Here is a 17,669-nt window from a genome sequence, read left to right on the forward strand (position 1 = left end):
CTTCCATCCTTACCGGTGATGAAACGGCTAATACTTTTGGTGTTTTTATTCTTCTAGGTAGTTAGATCCAGGAAAGTTAAAATGATTTTCTTTAATTTTGTGTTTTTAATGGTATCTCTCCCAAAGTAATGATGGATTATATCACACCTGTCTCTTTGACTGCACTGTAAAAATTCAAATCTGATATTTTTATGATATAAAATCATGGACTGAGAATGTGAATCCTAATTTTCTTTTGGCAAAACATCCCTCAAATCCACTACCCAAACACACACCATATTTCTACCTGTGGGTAGAAATATAATGGATTCTGTGGTTTAGTGTCCATCACATAAAATGTATAATCCAATATATATCCACACAACAAATCTTTACAATTTCTTCCACAGGAACTTCAAAGCCCACTATAAAAGTCACCTCTTTAGCCAAAGATGTATCTATAATGAGCCACCATGGTACAATATGTTACTTCATAGTGTAACCTGGTGTAAAAATACAAACCTGAGTTTTGATTCCTTGCAAACCATTTCAAAAACACATCATGTGTGTTCCTCGGAATGCATCAAAAACCACCATGGTTTGTGGATATCTCCTTTAAAATTGGAAGAATCTGAGTCTTGATGTTTGCATGTGGCATTAAAACTCAGAGAGACACATATGGGATTTGTTGGTGATACTGGTAAATCCACTAGAAGATCCCTGACAAAGTATAGCTTAGATACATACGAGCTTCTGGCTTTATTTTTAAAGATGCAATAAATATCCATGGATGTGAACTGAGACTTGGGTTGGTTTTAGTGGTACCCTGCCTAAAAGTGCATTTCTCAGATCCAGGTTTTCAAGAAGTATTGCAAAATATGGGTCATGCTATTTCTATAGGTGGTTATAGTTGTAATCCACTGCCTGATATGCCATGTAGCATTGATCCGGGACAAGAGAAAGAGGTAGTTTTACTGTAAACCGCCCAGATCCCTCCTTGGGAGGGAGATAAATAAATAAAATAGTTGTAATCCATGGGTATCTCTTGTAAGAATCATAAAAATTCACAGTGGCTGTGTAATAAAGCTACGTGCATTCATAAATTTATTTTTTTATAATTCTTATATGTAGGCCTGCTAAATTCCCTGACTCTCCACAAAGTTTTAAACATGTTTGTCAGAAGTGAAATAATAATGTGTTTGCTACTAAGTGTGTTATAATCACAGTACTGTAGCTGAATTAAATTCCTTCTACTGGAGGTTCATCAAATCTTTTTGTTCCAGGTGTTCAGGGAGATTCTGAGGTCCCCTTGATTTTTTTGTTTGAATTTTTGCACCACCAGTTTTAAAATGTTGTTTTTGTGGAAAGTTTTATTTTTAAAGACAGTTTTAAAATAATTACCTATACACAGGAGTTGAAATAGGTTGCATATATACAATAGTGTATAGAAGAGTCATAATATCTCATGGGTAATTTGATTTGTGGCAATTTTGAGATAAGCATTATTGCTTCAGATTACTAGTTAAATACTTCATGAATTACTAGTGTTAAGATTTATATTAGGATATTGTAACATTTTTAATTAACTTATAGAAACGGAGATGAGCACCGCCCCCTAGAGTCGGACTCGACTGGACTTTACGTCAAGGGAAACCTTTACCTTTACTATACTCATATTCAGATTCATAACTTTGGAGAATTTATCTCCCGAGCCATAACCCATGAAATTCTCTGCTTTTTTCTCTATTTAATTAAGTCTTCTTCACTTGTGGAAATAAAAAGAAAAGCATAAAGGCACTATCCTAACCAATCGTTCCCTAAGAAGATAAATACTCCTACCTTGAAGTTTTCTGACCCCAGAGTGATAGGAGTATCTAACAAACACTAGACATTTATTTTTAAAATAATATTACAATTTATGTTATTACATGCAGATGCAATGAAGTAATTTCATGCATGTTTGACTATCTGCTATTTATATTCTGGCTCATTTAGATGGATTTCCCCCCTCTATCCTGAATATGCATTTCAGCAAAACATTTCTGAATATGAAGCAAAACAGGTTTGTTGTTGTAATAATACATGCATTAAACTGAAATGAGGATTAATCAGTGGCAATGATAATTGGGTATCCAGAATGTAGTCTTTGTGTGGTACAATGTATCCATATTGAAAATTATATTATTTGAATCCAAAATTATAATCTAAAAGTCTAAAAATATAATTTAGATTCACTAGTGATTGCCAGAATTATTTTTTCCTCAAACCTACCCTCTGCAGAATTGATTTAAAATACTGTAGTTAAGATGTACCTAATTTTCCATGGAACTGATTATTTGTGTTCTTAATTTATTTCAGTGATATTAGCAGTTTAATCATAATGCCTAAGCTATACTTTTCAATGCTGGTATAACAAAGCAATCTTAGGTTGTGTATGCTTAATATATTGCATTTTATATTGCATTTTACATATATTTCTAGACCTTTTTCATGAAAAGCTATAAATTGGATCCAGAGTTAGTTATGTTTGAAATAGACCAGTTGAAGTCAGTGGAACAAGTTTTCATTAAACTTGTACTGAGTATATTTTAACATAATTTCAACGTATTTTATAGACTATATGAAAACACATTTTAAAATTATGTAATGAGTTCCTTTTTTCTTTTCTAAAGTATATTTGCACATGTAATTCAACTGCATTTCTAAACATGAAAACCAAATTAGCTTGTTGTCTGAAATTAAGCCTTAAAAAATAGACAAGAAGTAATCATTCCAGTTAACACCATTAAAAAGAATAGATACTTAGTAAAACAAAATCCCAGATATGATATTAACAAGGAATAGAAACTGTTAGTTTTTCATTCTGCATGTACAGTACATAATACTGATTAAAGAGAAAACTGAATAAAAATTTAAGGGAATAAATAACATTTGTAGTTTCTGTTTTCTGATTTGCAAGTAATGACATTGTTAGATTGTCTCACATTGCTCAAAGAAGACAAGCCACTTCATTTACACTACAAAGGCTTATTGAAGTTAGCCTAAAAGTATCATAAACTTCATTAGTATTTTGTGCATTGTTTTAACCTTTGGTTTTCTTGATATAATTTCTGTGCTAAATGTTTTGGCATTTAGCATAGAAATATTTGCCAATATAGGACTGTGTTCGACGTTATTAGTTATAACAATATTACAGCTTTTGTGAACTGGAGACCATTTCACTCAGTTGCTTGAAATTGTGTGCTGTTGTTAGTTGATGTAATTTGTACACATGGATATATATTGTAAAATATTGGGTTAAAGTGCCATGAAATACAATTTAAAATTATAATAGCAATGCAATTCTGTAGTTTACTGAAAGGTTAAATGTATGTACAATAAACCTCAATTATACAAGAAGCAGTAATAGAATCTGTTTTTCTTTTACAGTTGAAAGGTGATTTATTGTAAGTAAATTAACACCTGTGTAGGGCAGGAAAATGTATCCAAGTGAATAGAAGCACACATCATTTTTGTTTTATTTCAGCTATTTCACACTGGGATTGGAAATTCTTTGAAATTCTTCTGTTGGAATCTTTGCTTATTCCAGAGATATCCTCCAGATTTTTTTGATTTTGTTTAGCGTCTAGATCACTCTGACTCAACTCACTTTGCTATTTCAAAAGCGTTAGATTAGTTGCTGAAAGCCCCATGTTCAGGTCCAAGCTCACAGGATGATTTTGGGTCAGTCACTCTCTCAGCCCAACCTACCTCACAAGGTTGCTATTGTGGTGGAAAACTGGAGAAAGTAAATATGATGCATACTGCTTTTGAGTTCTTGAAAATAAGACAGGATAGGAGTTCCATAGAGGAAAGAAAACATTCAAAGAAAAAGTAAACTTGGGTTTTACTTGGAAGTTAGTCTGACTGAATTCCAAGAAGATTAGTTCTGAAAAGACATATGGCTCATTAAACTAAATTCACAGATCTTTGGAACTTGGCAATTGTTTGAAATTCACAGTATTAATAAAAACATAAAAGACCAGTAAGAATCAGAGAGTAACAAGAATAAGGACAAAAATATACTGCGTGAATAATATAGTAGGAAGAGGAAGGAGTCTAATTCTGTCTATTTTTTTTTTAATTCAGGGAAGGTGTGGAAATTAGCACAGCATGCAGGTATTGTTTTAGATTTATAAACAAACAATTATAAGAAATGTTCAATAATATAATTGCAAGATGTTCATATTTTTCCAAGTTCTAAACATTTCTTAATAATTTCTTATTGTTTTTTAAAAGATTATTTTTACATTTTATTTATGACACAAAAATACAATGGTTGGTAGAATTTTGATCATGCAGCTCTTTATCTCAGACTTGTTGTTAGTCCCCTGATTTCTTACATTTAAGCCATCCAGATTCTGCATTGATTCAGCTTCAGGTACAATATTCTGAGTTGCAGAGCATTGTTGGGAGAACTTAATTTCCTAGATATAACCAAGCCTGGATCCTGGTTTTGTGATATGTCCCTGTACCATCTTAAGAAATTTTGATGGAGGGCTATGAGACGTTAGGTAAAATGAGGTAACTGGCTAAGGCAACAGGTCCTAGGAGAGTAGCAGGAAGTGGAAGTGAGGTGTTGGGGGAAAAAAGGCATAATAGATGCTGTATAGCCTGTTCTGTGCATTCAAAGTTCTTGTACTGTTTAGGGCTAAAGAATGGTGTCCCGTCACCAGAGCTGAAGTAAGATTCAACAATTATTCATATCAGCTCTGGAATGTGGAATAATAGGAAAGTATCATTGCATTTTGCCTTGATTGTGTTGATGATTAACAGCCATATGTTTCCCATGTTCATGTAATCAATTTAGACAAGTCAATAATCTTTAAAAGTTGATGTCATTTACAGTATTGGTTGCCAGTGTAATCCTGGGAGATCACATTGTGCCTGCCACTACATTCTTGGTACCTACCAAGCTGTTTGCTGAATCTAATTGTATTTATTTATATTTGTTTATTTAAAAAAACATTGGAACTGAACCACTACAGAGCATAGCACTAGCATCAAACAAAACCTGTTATTACAAATTGGGAAAGGTCTTTTTTTCTTCTTCTTTTCTCTGAGCACTTATTCCTAGTTGTGTAGAATGCTGGGGATTAGTGAAAGCCAGCCTCTTTGAGGAGATTGATTGTTAGTTTGTCCAATCAATGACAGTGTTCCATTTCTGATATCCTGAGTCTAGTAAGTAAATCAGAAATTATCTGAATTATCATGTCAACACACACATATCTGCTTGCTTAGTTTTCAGCTTTGTTTCTCTGGATGACAGTGAAGAGGAGATCTACTAATATTCACTTGAATGTGTAGAACTCACCAAATAATCAGAGACTTGCAAGGACAAGTAAAATTCTTCATACATTTAGGTCAAGTGGCAGAATTGGAGATCCTAGGGACAAGAAAGCTTTGCATGGGGATTTTGATTCAGTATATGGACAGTAAATGCCACCACATGCCATCTAGACCCGTGCCCCTCCTGGCTAGTAAAAGCAGCCCAGGAGGTGACATGTTGTTGGGTCCATGCGATGGTTAATACATCCTTGGGAAAGGGGGTGTTTCCGGCTACCTTTAAAGAGGCGTTGGTGCACCCCCTCCTCAAGAAGCCATCGCTGGACCCTACTGTTCTGGACAATTTTCATCCCGTCTCCCACCTTCCCTTTTTGGGGAAAGTGGTTGAGAAAGTGGTAGCTTTGTAGCTCCAGAGGGTCCTGGAGGAAACGGATTATCTAGACCCCTTTCAGTCAGGTTTCAGGCCCAGTTATGGGATGGAAACGGCATTGGTCGCACTTATGCATGATCTCTGGCAGGAGCAGGATGGAGGCAGTGCATCCATCCTCACTCTCCTTGATCTCTCAGCGGCTTTCGATACCATCAACCATGGTATCCTTTTGGGGTGGCTCAGGGAGTTGGGGGTGGGTGGCGTAGTTTTATGCTGGTTTACCTCCTTCCTCCAGGGCTGATCCCAGTCAGCATTGATAGGGGAGGAGAGATCAGCCCCACGGCCCCTTCTTTGTGGGGTGCCACAGGGATTAGTACTCTCCCCTCTCCTTTTTAACATCTACATCAAACCTCTGGGCAAGATCATCCGTCACCATGGGATGAGGTATCATCAGTCTGCTGATGTTACTCAATTGTATATCTCCATCCCGGGTGAGGTAAGTGATGCAGTGACTGCCCTTTCTCGGTGCCTGGGGGCTGTGGGGGCCTGGATGGGGATCAACAGGCTTCAACTGAACCCTGGTAAGACCGAGTGGTTGTGGGTTAATGGTTCTTCCATATCCGGGACATTAACATCTCTGGTTCTGGATGGGGTTGCACTGCCCCAGACAGACCCAGTGCGTAACTTGGGGGTCCTCCTGGACTCACGGCTCCAGCTCGAAGAGCAGGTGGCAGCCGTGGCCAGGAGAGCCTTTGTGCAGCTACGTGCTGTGCACCAGTTACACCCCTTCCTGGATTGGGAGGCCCTTTGAAAAGTCATACCCTTGTTATCTCTCATACAGACTATTGCAATGCTGTCTACATGGGGCTACCCTTGAAAAGTATCCGGAAGCTCCAGCTGGTCCAGAATGCAGCCATGTGAGCTGTTTTTGGTGCCCCCAGAAGGGCACATGTAACACCGCTGCTGTGTGAGCTGCATTGGGTACCAGTTTGCTTCCGGGTCCAATTCAAGGTGTTGGTTATTACCTTTAAAGCCCTACATGGCATGGGGCCAGGTTACCTGAGGGACTGCCTCTTCCCCATTACATCAACCCGTCCCACCCGATCGTGCAGAGAGGGCATGCTGCAGACCCCGTCTGTAAGAGAATTCCATCTGGTGGGGTCTAGGAAGTGGGCCTTCTCTGCAGTAGCTCCCGCCCTGTGGAACATGCTGCCCCCGGAGGTGAGATTGGCCCCATCGCTCCTGGCCTTTCAGAGAAGTCTGAAGACCTGGTTCTGCCGCCTCACTTGGGGTGGAAAGGGGAATAGATCTACATGGGGATGGTTGCTATAGACCACTCCTCCCACACCTGGATTGTTTTAGATTCTTTCGCCACCTGGATTCTTTATTTTTACCTTTATTTATATTATTTATTATTGTATTTTTATACTGTGTATTTTATGGTTTTTAATCGATTGTTGTAAACCGCCCAGAGTCCCCCGATGGGAGGAGATGGGCAAGGACAAATTAGATTAATAAATAAAACAAACAAATAAATATGCAGCCTCATTTCTTCTTTGTTTAATAATATTTACTTTGGATATATTTCATGTACCTAAAAAGTAATTTTTTTAAAAAAAAGACTTCAAATACAAAAGAAAGTTTTGCCTTGTTTATTTGAAATGATGTCACTAAGTCATATCACTGTCTTCTGTGGCTTTTGGATATAAAAGAAATAAATGTGTAACCCATGGTTTCCAATAAGCTACTCATCCCTGGTAATAGCACATGAGTTAACTACAAACTCTTACATTTTCAGTTATTTCCATATACTGATTAGTGTGCTTGTTCAGAAAAGCATTTCTAAGCATTTTTCCTGCTTGCTTATTTACATAAAGATTTAAAATCAGCAATTCAATTAATGATTATTTAAATCTCTTACTTCTGTATCTCAAAAGCCCCAGGTCAGCGTTCAGAATACAAGGACTTAATATTTTTTGTTTCTTACTGAAACAGCTTTATGGAAGTCCAACTCTGCAGATATAACTAGCCAATCTGAACACTTAATGTCAGGATCAATGGGTTAAATTTTATGAATTACAGTAATGTAGTACTTTTCTCAACTGAATCATAAGAAAAGTGATAATTGTGTATGTGGATCTAATTCTATACAGTACAGATCTGCGTTATTTCCTGGTATACTCCATTTCACCACAAGATGGGGTATGGTATCAGGGCTCCAAGGATATGAATAAAATTTGCTTATCCCACAGATCTATGAAAGTCTATTTAAAAAAAAGCAAGAGAGTACCCATCTCAAAAAGGAAATTTAAACAGAAAAAAAATGGTTTAATTTTTTTTATTCTTGCTCAGCAAATCCAAGAAGACAACCCATTTCAATTATTTGCGGAAAAGGTTAATGTTTCTTTCAGGAAATAAAAAGTACATTGAATTCCTTTGATCAATTTGTTTCCACAGCTTCATGTCCATGTTTTTTATTGTTTTGTTAATGATGCATCTCTTTCTTATTATTTTAATTTTACATAATGTTTTATGTGGGTTTTGTTTTTGTTTTTTTAGGATCAACCATCAATAGCAAAGGAAGAAGCCATCAAATATGCCACAGACCAGCACTTGGTAGAGTAGCCATAAAAAGATAGATGCCAGGATGTGTCTATACCTACAAAAATCAGAATAGTGCAAGCGATGGTATTCCCTGTGACCCTCTATGGAAGCGAAATTTGGACTTTGAAGGATAGAAAAAGTACTGACATTTTTGAACTTTGGTATTGGAGAAGACTCCTGAGAATACCATGGACAGCCAAGAAAAATCAAACCAGCCAACCTAGAGTTCTCATTCAAGGCACAAAAGACCAGGCTCAAATTATTCTACTTTGGACACATTATGACCAGTGAATCACCCATTCTCTTGAAAAGATTTGTCAGGCAGTAGAAGCTAGTTGATATTTAGATGTATATTCTCTTGCTTATGTTTTAATCTAGCTAGGACCACAATGTTACGTTGGCAATAAGAATAATTTAGAAATCTGTGAATTGTTTATGATGTTATATGAAATATTTTTAAATGACATAAGTGATGGTTGCATCACTTTGGATTTTTTTCTTGGATTTTTCTTGTTAACCACCACCTTCCCTATCAACATTGCATATATACACCTTGCCTTTTTGCAGCTCTGCTATTGAAGGAATCAGCCAGGCAGAGTCACTGCTGATAAGAGCCCCCAATATAGTAGACTGCATTGTGTGTGCACTAAACACAATGGACCAGATGTGTTCTACTAGCCATTTACAAGAGCCTTGAATAATTGATAAGAGACTGTGCCTGTGTTAATCTTCTTAATCCTCCGTGATTTCTTCGTTTATCTTTCAACAGGGTAATGAATTTGAATTCCCAGATAGATCCTTTAAATAACACTTTAAAGGATTTGTCTGGGAATTCAAATTCATTACCATGTTGAACACAAAGGACAATAGGTGAATTGTCTTCTTAGCACCTATAACACAGATTGCTATCCCTAGTGTTGTATGCGGTTCCTGAAATGAAAAATGTATGTGGATAAACCACTATTTACCCCAAAGATTTTACACTGTTATCCAAGTATTTTGTTGTTGTTGCTGCTGCTAAATGGGACCCTTTTTTTGGTGTAAGGTGACAGACTGAATGGCAGAGACCAAATTCAAGTTTTCATTCAGCCATAGAACTGACTGACTTGAGTAACTTTGGGCCAGTCACTTCCCCTTGGCATACCTTCATTTACAGCATACTATCTTGAGCTTCTGAGAGAAAAGACTGGACAATAAATAAATTTATTTATTTTTTAAACATGAATGCTCCTTTCAAATGTGAACACTGCCCTCCGCCTGCATGTACTCATAATTGTTTGTTTGCTGAATCACTGTGGAAGATGCTTGACCTGTATGCAAACAAGGTCAAGCTTCAACCTCTGAAGTCAAGAATATTTTAAAACTATGCATCCCAAAATGAATATAGACCTCACAAATGGTGACCACATGTGCCTAAGAGAAAAGGGTTTTACTGAAGAACAACACAAGGAAAGTGTCTTGAGTTAGTTATAAAAATAATAAAGGGATAGGAAATCAATCTCAGCACTGGGGACATGGCCTTTAAAACAATAAACGATATTAAGAGAATACCAATCAGAACATGAAAAGCATTCATTCAAAGCACTCAGTGGAGGAAATAACAAGCGAAGGAACAACCAAGAGGAAATGGCATTCAGTGGGTAAGTAGCATTAAGCCAGTGTTTCTCAACCTTGGCAACTTTAAGATGGGCAGAGTTCAACTCCCAGAACTGAGCAGAATTTAGCATGGCTGGGGAATTTTGGGAGTTGAAGTCTGCCCATCTTAAAGTTGCCAAGGTTGAGAAACACTGGCTTAAGCAATACTGAGAAAACCTAAAGAACAGTTCCTGGGGACTAGTGGACAACACAGTGAGTTTTTAGTGAAGAGAACATGTCTAATATAAGCTCTGTACAAGCCCCTTTTCTGTCTTAGAAAAAGTTTTTGGTAAGTAAGGAGTGAGTAATGGTGCATACATCTTAGCTTGGGGAGTTAGAACTTCTGTAACAGAAGGAGGCAAAAGGTAAAGAAGGGAAATTTGTAGCAGGCAGATGATGGAAAAAACGGAGAAGGAAGAAAAAAGAAAAAGTTAGGTTGTGGTAAAGACAGGTAATAGATAGGAGCTGCGCAGTGAAGAGGATCGATGTGCCTTTCTGCATGTGGCCCTGGTTCTTGAGGACTGGTGATTGACAGAGCCTCCAGAAATTCAGGGAGGAAAGAGAAGGAAGGTAAGGGTATGTATCTAGCTGCTCACCAGTTCTTTTTGGCTAGGTCAGCTCAGCATGTCCCTTAGCTTCCTGAAGCCTTGGTACTCATGGAACTGCAAACTCAGTTCAGAGGGCAGACACTGATATATTCTGTTCCCTTGTCTAATCTGGACCCAGTCTGGCTCTTCCAGCTGTGAAATCCAATCAGCAGAGTCTGCTTCAAGTTTTAAAGAAGGTTGTGTTTATAAGGTCAAAGATGGCAGTGTAATGAACTGGTTAAGTTCAGCCCTTGGAAGACCTAGCAGCCTCCTTGAGTTTGCAAGTGTAGGACTAGCTCAGTGGAGGTCTCTGACAGGTCTCTTCCTGCTTTGTGTTTATACTGGTCATCCATTAGGGCAACCTGGCTTCAGAAGGTCAAACAGGATTCTTTCTGGGATAAGCAATGGCTTGTAATCGTGGTGATGATGAAGGGGAGAGGGCATAGCTGGCAACCCTGTGCTGCAGTTCCTGTTGAGTGACTTGCAGTTATTGATAGAGAGCGGAATTCAAAATGACATTTTACTGTTGGCTGGCTAAAAAGTCAAGGTTTTTATCCTATGTCTTCCCAATGTGGGTTATGGGTGGGATGTGTGTTCACAAGTCATTTCTATGCCCTGAGGCAAGTTTACAAAAAGCTTCCCAGGTCTATTTTTCTAAACCATTATTGTCTTAAAAATACTGCTTCTTACTTGCTTCCAAGGTGATCAGCATTGATAAGATTTGTAATTTGATCAGCCTTTCAACAGGATGCCTGCGTTTCATGTTTATACAATGGAGAGTTTATAACTACAGGTCACAGCAGCTTTATACTAAGCAAAATAATTACATTCTCAAGTGTTTGTATGAAGGTGGAGTAAGGGAAGAAGGATGCTTCATAAGCATTGCCCTGTAACCACTCTTTATGTCCTTGACGATCTGCCATGTTATGTAGGTTTTATTGCTTGTATAAACCTTCAGTGGTGCATTATTGGGATTTTAGGGTAAGAGCCTCTTAGGCTGAAGGAAAGGGAGTTTCATTAGACAACTATAAGTTCAACTACAACAATACAGTTCATATTAGTTACATACATGTCACTGAGTCAGACCCAGCTTTGATGACTGCATGGGGAAATGCTTACCATCTCAACTTATCTCCAGCAATTAACCATTGCTCTAACAAGAATATTCCTGTAATCTTGATCCCACTTATCTACTTTTTTTGGTTCTCCCTTTCTTCTATTTTACCCTTTCCAAGCATAGTCATTGTTTCTAGTACATCATCTGCTCACATCACAACATATTTCTGTTTGCTGATTGTCATTTGCTGATTGTCAGACTTCACCTGGTCAGGATAGTTCACTGGTTATTCTTGCAATCCATGGGGCTCATCGTAACTATCCAAAAAGTTGTCTTTTTCCCTGTTTCTCAATGTCTAGCTTTCACAACCATATATTACCACTGGAAAAATAATTGCTTTAACTATTTTGATCTTTGTTTTCATAGAAATTAAAATGTCTAAGTTTTTTTATTGACTTTCTCTTTAGGATTAAATGCACATCTTTAATTACTCAGTCCGAGATATATTTTTACATTATAATTTCAGTTGACTCTCATTATTTAAATCTACAAGCTATTTCTTAACCCAGCTTCCTATAATGATAGGATATAAGGTGAATAAAATTCATTGATTCCCTTTATAATTCCCAGGTGAATAAACCAGAAATTCTATGTATATTTACCTGGAAATTAGTCTACTGTGCTAGAAGTATAATATATCTCTAATGCAATACTATATGAAAATAATTTCCTTTTTGCAGTCCATGGTACTCTTAAAAACTGTCTTCAGATTAATCATTTGATGAAATCTTCTGTTCTTCTGCCCTTCCTTTCTCTCTGTACAGTTTTGACTGTTCTGATTGTTGTTGTCATGTCTTTCATTATCTTGTTTAAGTTTGTCATTGCCTTCCTCTATAGGATTTATTGCCTCTTTACTTCTATAATACACTTTCCATTACCTCTCCTTTAGCCAGAGAAACCACTTTCACTTTGTTGGCAACTGTAAACTCACTAAACATGCTGATTTGCATGACCTTTGTCTTCCTAATATTTAACATTAACCTAGACTTTCCACTTTTGTTTTTTATTTTCATAATAAGCTCTTCTAAGCCTTCCTTACATTCAGCTAACAAAGTGATGTCATTTGCATACATTGTTGGTGTTTTAACCTCCTATTTTGATTCAGCTGCCTCTTCCCATCCTGCCATTTAAATAATGGATTTGATATTTAAGTTAAAAGTTACTCATCCTCATCTCACTCCATTCTATTTTCCAAACTACCTGCTTCAGCAATTTCAGTTCCCAAGTAGCATTCATTGTAAAGGTTCCTCAAAGGAAAACTCACATGTTCTGGCACAACTATTAGCCTTAATATGTTAATGTTTTGGCATACCTACCGAACCTCTTATCTTTTGCCATAGCTCCTCTGGTTCTTTTCACGTAAACATGTGAAACAAATATTTCCCATAAATATTTTCCTTACATTGATCTTATATACTGACTGTATATCCTCCAAATCATATCTTGCTGAAGAGACCTATTCTTTTTAATTTTCTAAACTTAACCCCTATATTTGACACCAACACTTGATGGTTTGCTCCACATTCTATATCTTGAAGTGTCCTGGCTAACTGGATTGTTCTTTTTTATTTTATTTTCCCTACTTTGTATTTGATTGCTTGTAGTCAATAAAGCAAAACTAAACTTCCTAATATTCCTTGGCTCCTTCCATTATCCATCTTATTCAAGCAGGATTACTGGATTACTAGATTACTAGATTACCACATAATGAAAAGGCAGGACACCCTGGAGAAGATGCTGATGCTAGGGAGAGTGGAAGGCAAAAGGAAGAGGGGCCGACCAAGGGCAAGATGGATGGATGACATTCTAGAGGTGACAGATTCGACCTTGGGGGAGCTGGGGGTGGCGACGACTGACAGGAAGCTGTGGCGTGGGCTGATCCATGAAGTCATGAAGAGTCAGAAGCAACTGAATGAATAAACAACAACAAGGATTACTAGATTAATGAATCCCACAAAATGGTCACATTATTCAAATTTGCACTATTTGAAATATTTCTATGGAAGATAGGATAATTGGTTCCAGCTCGACAGAAATAGGCAATTAATTTTTAATCATAATGTTTATGTTTATTAATGAAATATAACAGTAAAAGATTAAAACAATATATTTACAACTTAAATTTATTTTTAACAAAGTCACAGAATAGTCATAGAAAGCAAAATAATAATAAAAAGAATCTAAGTATCATTTCTAAAGGTAAGTTTACACTGGCAAAAAAATCTTGGTCATTTAATGCAGGAGGTGGTAGCAAGATTATTACCTAGACCACCCTTCAGTTATTTTTTACGTGGTTTTAGTGTTTTTTATTGCTTTCTAATGGATTATAACCTCCCATGAGATCTTCTAGATAGATCTCATAAATATTTAAAATAAATAAATCAAGTGAACAAGGGACAAGCTGGAGGATAAAGCGTATCCAAAGCGTACTCCTGTATTCTCTTGTAGTTCTTCAATATGATCCTCTTCTTTTCTGAGTTTTCCTCGAATGGAGCCTTCCTCTTCTCCATTTTGCACAAAGGACAGTTAGCATCTAAAAGCCCAACAACAACTGTGCATGTGCTAGCCTCAATTGTGCATGCACTAGCCTTGCGGTAAATGAATTTTGGCTCACATTAAATGTGACCTGGTAACAATTTATAAATTGCACTAAATAGAATTTCATACTATTTGAACTTGCACTAATCGTGACCTACCTGTATTAGCAATCTGATTTTTGGTTCTTCTGACATTTCTTTATGTATGGTAATATTCTTCTTCGTAAGAGTTAACCAAAATGTTGCTTGTATGAGAAAGTAGCTGAGTGGTTCAGTAATTTGTGCAGTACATTCTGTTTTATCCTTTTTTAGGGAATAGGTAATACTGAGATCTTTTCCAATCTCTAGGCTATCCATAGAGCTGGTAACACTTACCTGCCTTTTCTCTTGCAGCTGTGAACAGTTCAGGAGCTATTTCATTTGTGCCTGTTGTTTACCTACTTGGCAGTGTGATTTCTCTGATCTTAAAAACATATCCATCTTTTGTTTCCTTGTTATCTGTTGGCCTGAGATATCATTCCCCATCCCTTTTGGCTTGATGCTGGTAGTATGGTTCACTCATTGTACATCCTTGTCATATTGTTCAATGCTTCATCTTGTCTAATTCTTTGAAAATTTGATAGCTTGTCCTGGAAGCCATTTGAATAGTTTTTTTCTTTGAAATTTGGGGTGAAAATCTGCTTTGGTTTTCATATTGTCTCTTAGTACTTGTCATAGGTATCCTGGTTTGCTTTTGCTTAAGCACTGAATCTTTTATTTACATTGATCGTATACCCTGCCTGTATGTCCTTCAGATCGTATCTTACTAGCACACATCCTCCTTAATTTTCTAAGTTTAACCTGTATATTTGACACTAATAATTTATGGTTTGCACAATGTGTAGCTGGAAGAGTCCTGGCTGACTGGATTGCATTTCTCTACCTTTTTTTTCCCTATTATGAAATGAAATGAAATGAAATGAAATGAAATGAAATGAAACCACTTTATTTCAAGCATTGACCATCCCCAAATGGTCTCAGTTCAGCACATCTATACAGTTTTCTTAGCAAAAGTACAGAAAAGGCTTGTCATTACCTTGTTCCATGTTAGGGCTGCAACTAAGCTGCAAGTAGCACATCAGCCAAAGTTGTGCAAAAGCGTTCTTGCCACAGCCTTCACCTGCCCATCCAGCAGTTGCTGTGAGTCCAGGAATATCTCCAAGTCATGGACTTGCTCTCCCAGGGGCTGTGTCATGCCTTCAAAAGAAAATACCAGGGCCAGCAGAAAACCACAATGGACAAACAGCAAGCCGCCCAGAGTCACTTGCTGAGATGGGCGGCTGTAGAAATTGAATAAATAAAGAAACAAATTCCCACTTTCTTGGGTACAATTTCAGCCTTACCCTGTTTCTTCCCACCCAGACCCTGACATCCTCCACACACCAGGACAAGACTTTGACTGCATCACTAATGCAACCCAGAGTCACAATGCATTATCAGTATTATTTTAAAGGGCTTCACCGAGGAGTGCCTTGCATTCATTCCGTATTAAGGTTATCAGCAGTCATGACATCAACACCAGGCTCCCCTCCTGTGGAAAGGGCACATCTGCTTTATCAGCTGAAACTGATAAAAGTTCCCCTTGCCATAGAAGTTGTCTGGTTATCAAGCTTTCACGCTAAATATGAATGCAATCTTTTAGGAGGAATATAACCCCATCCAGGACAGGAATATTTCCTGAATCCTTCTCCTGAAGTCAGCAATAATTCCATCTTGTCCAGACTCAGATTCAAGTTTTTTTCTAGGTACTGTACAACCCAGAAGATACACTGAAGAGGTTGAAATCTCCAATTTAAAAGAAATGGGGAAAATGTGGATAAGTATCATCAACATAGTAATGGCAAGTAACTCCAAATCCACCTATGATGCTTCTTAGTAGTTTAGTACAGATTTTAAATGTATATGGGATAGGATGGAATATTGGGCATGTCAGGACAATTCCCAAGGGGACAACAATCCTGTCCTCCAACTTCCAGCTCCCTTAAGAGCTTTGACTGTGATCAACCATATCAAGAACTGCTGGAAGATCGTGGAATATCAGCCAGGTCGTATTTCTCCTATTTTCTTTCCTGGTCAAATCATACATCAGGGTGATCAATTCCATCTTTTTGCTAATTGAAGATCTAAGACCAGAGTGGATAGGAGTTTCTCCCATGGTTTTTTTCTTGCAGAATCATTACGTTTTGTAATAATTCCATGGCCCAGCAACTGAAACTGCTTTCATGAGGCTGTATCTCTGTCTCTGCTCTTAATCCCTCATAAATCCTCAAAACTTAAGTTTTTGTAATGTTTTGTACCTAGTAGCTTATGTCAAGTCTGGGTTTCTAATTAATATCCCAACCTCAGTGTTAAACCCAAGGTCAAGTATGCTTCAAAATTTAGGTCTGTTTGTTTGTTTTTATTTATATTTATATTTATTTTTGTTTATTTATTTGCTAGTAAGATGAAGAATGTGCCAGGCTTTCAGGGTGAGGTGGGGACTTCTAATATTTAATATGATATAGAATTGCTATGAACCCTTTCATAGCAGAATGCTTATTGGCTTCCTATTTGAAAGACTGCCTCGGATTTTGATTTGCTGTAAACCAGCAGAAAATACTACACAGATGTTACATTGGTTCAGCCAATTTCAAACACATCAGTTGAGGTACGACAGCTCAAACTTAAAATTCTCCCAATAAATTCTGCGAAAAGATGCTCCTCTACTGAGTTGTATGGAAAGTTTCATGCTGTTTTTTCAAATAAAGAGCAGAGAGCAGATGATAGAAAGAAGCTCTGTTGAAACCATGGAGAGCTGTTGCCAGTCAGAAGAAGCAGACTGGCCAGTGTAGTGTCGCAACCCAACCCCCGTCCTTTTTCTATGTGTAGCACAATATCACACACACACCCAAAAAAGTGGAGCTTGCACCACAACTCTGCTTTAGTCATTCTGACAAAAGCAGCAGAATCCTGTGTGGCAACTGTTCTGGATCACATGTCATACATATCCTTGTTTTGCTAAAGAAGCCACAATTGCCTGGTTCATATACAACATGAACAAAACCGAACAAGTAACATTATGGCTTAACATGACTTGTGAACCCAGTCAGAATGGTATTATATGCATAAAGACTGATTTAAGATAACTGTCTTCTAAAAATGTTGGTAAAAGTTAAAGTTACCTAGGTCTTGAAGGTAACAGTGCAAATGCTATGACGGATGATGGATGACTTGTGGAGCCAAGTGCTGAAGGGATGTAACTGAACCAAGAGAGCTTTTGCAATGTATTAAAGGCTGCACTCTAGCAACCTATGTCTGCACGACCCAAGTAGAGATCCCCCATGAGTTTGAGATCTATATCATTGGTGTTTGTCATGGTACAGTAATAACAACAACAACAACAATATGATTTACATGCAGCTATTGTTACACTCTTTTTTGAAGCCAATTTAGTGACCTGCTAGGACCAACTGAATTGGAGCAGAGCTTATAACACA

The sequence above is a fragment of the Candoia aspera genome, chromosome 4, assembly GCF_035149785.1.
Source record: "Candoia aspera isolate rCanAsp1 chromosome 4, rCanAsp1.hap2, whole genome shotgun sequence".
NCBI lineage: Eukaryota > Metazoa > Chordata > Lepidosauria > Squamata > Boidae > Candoia > Candoia aspera.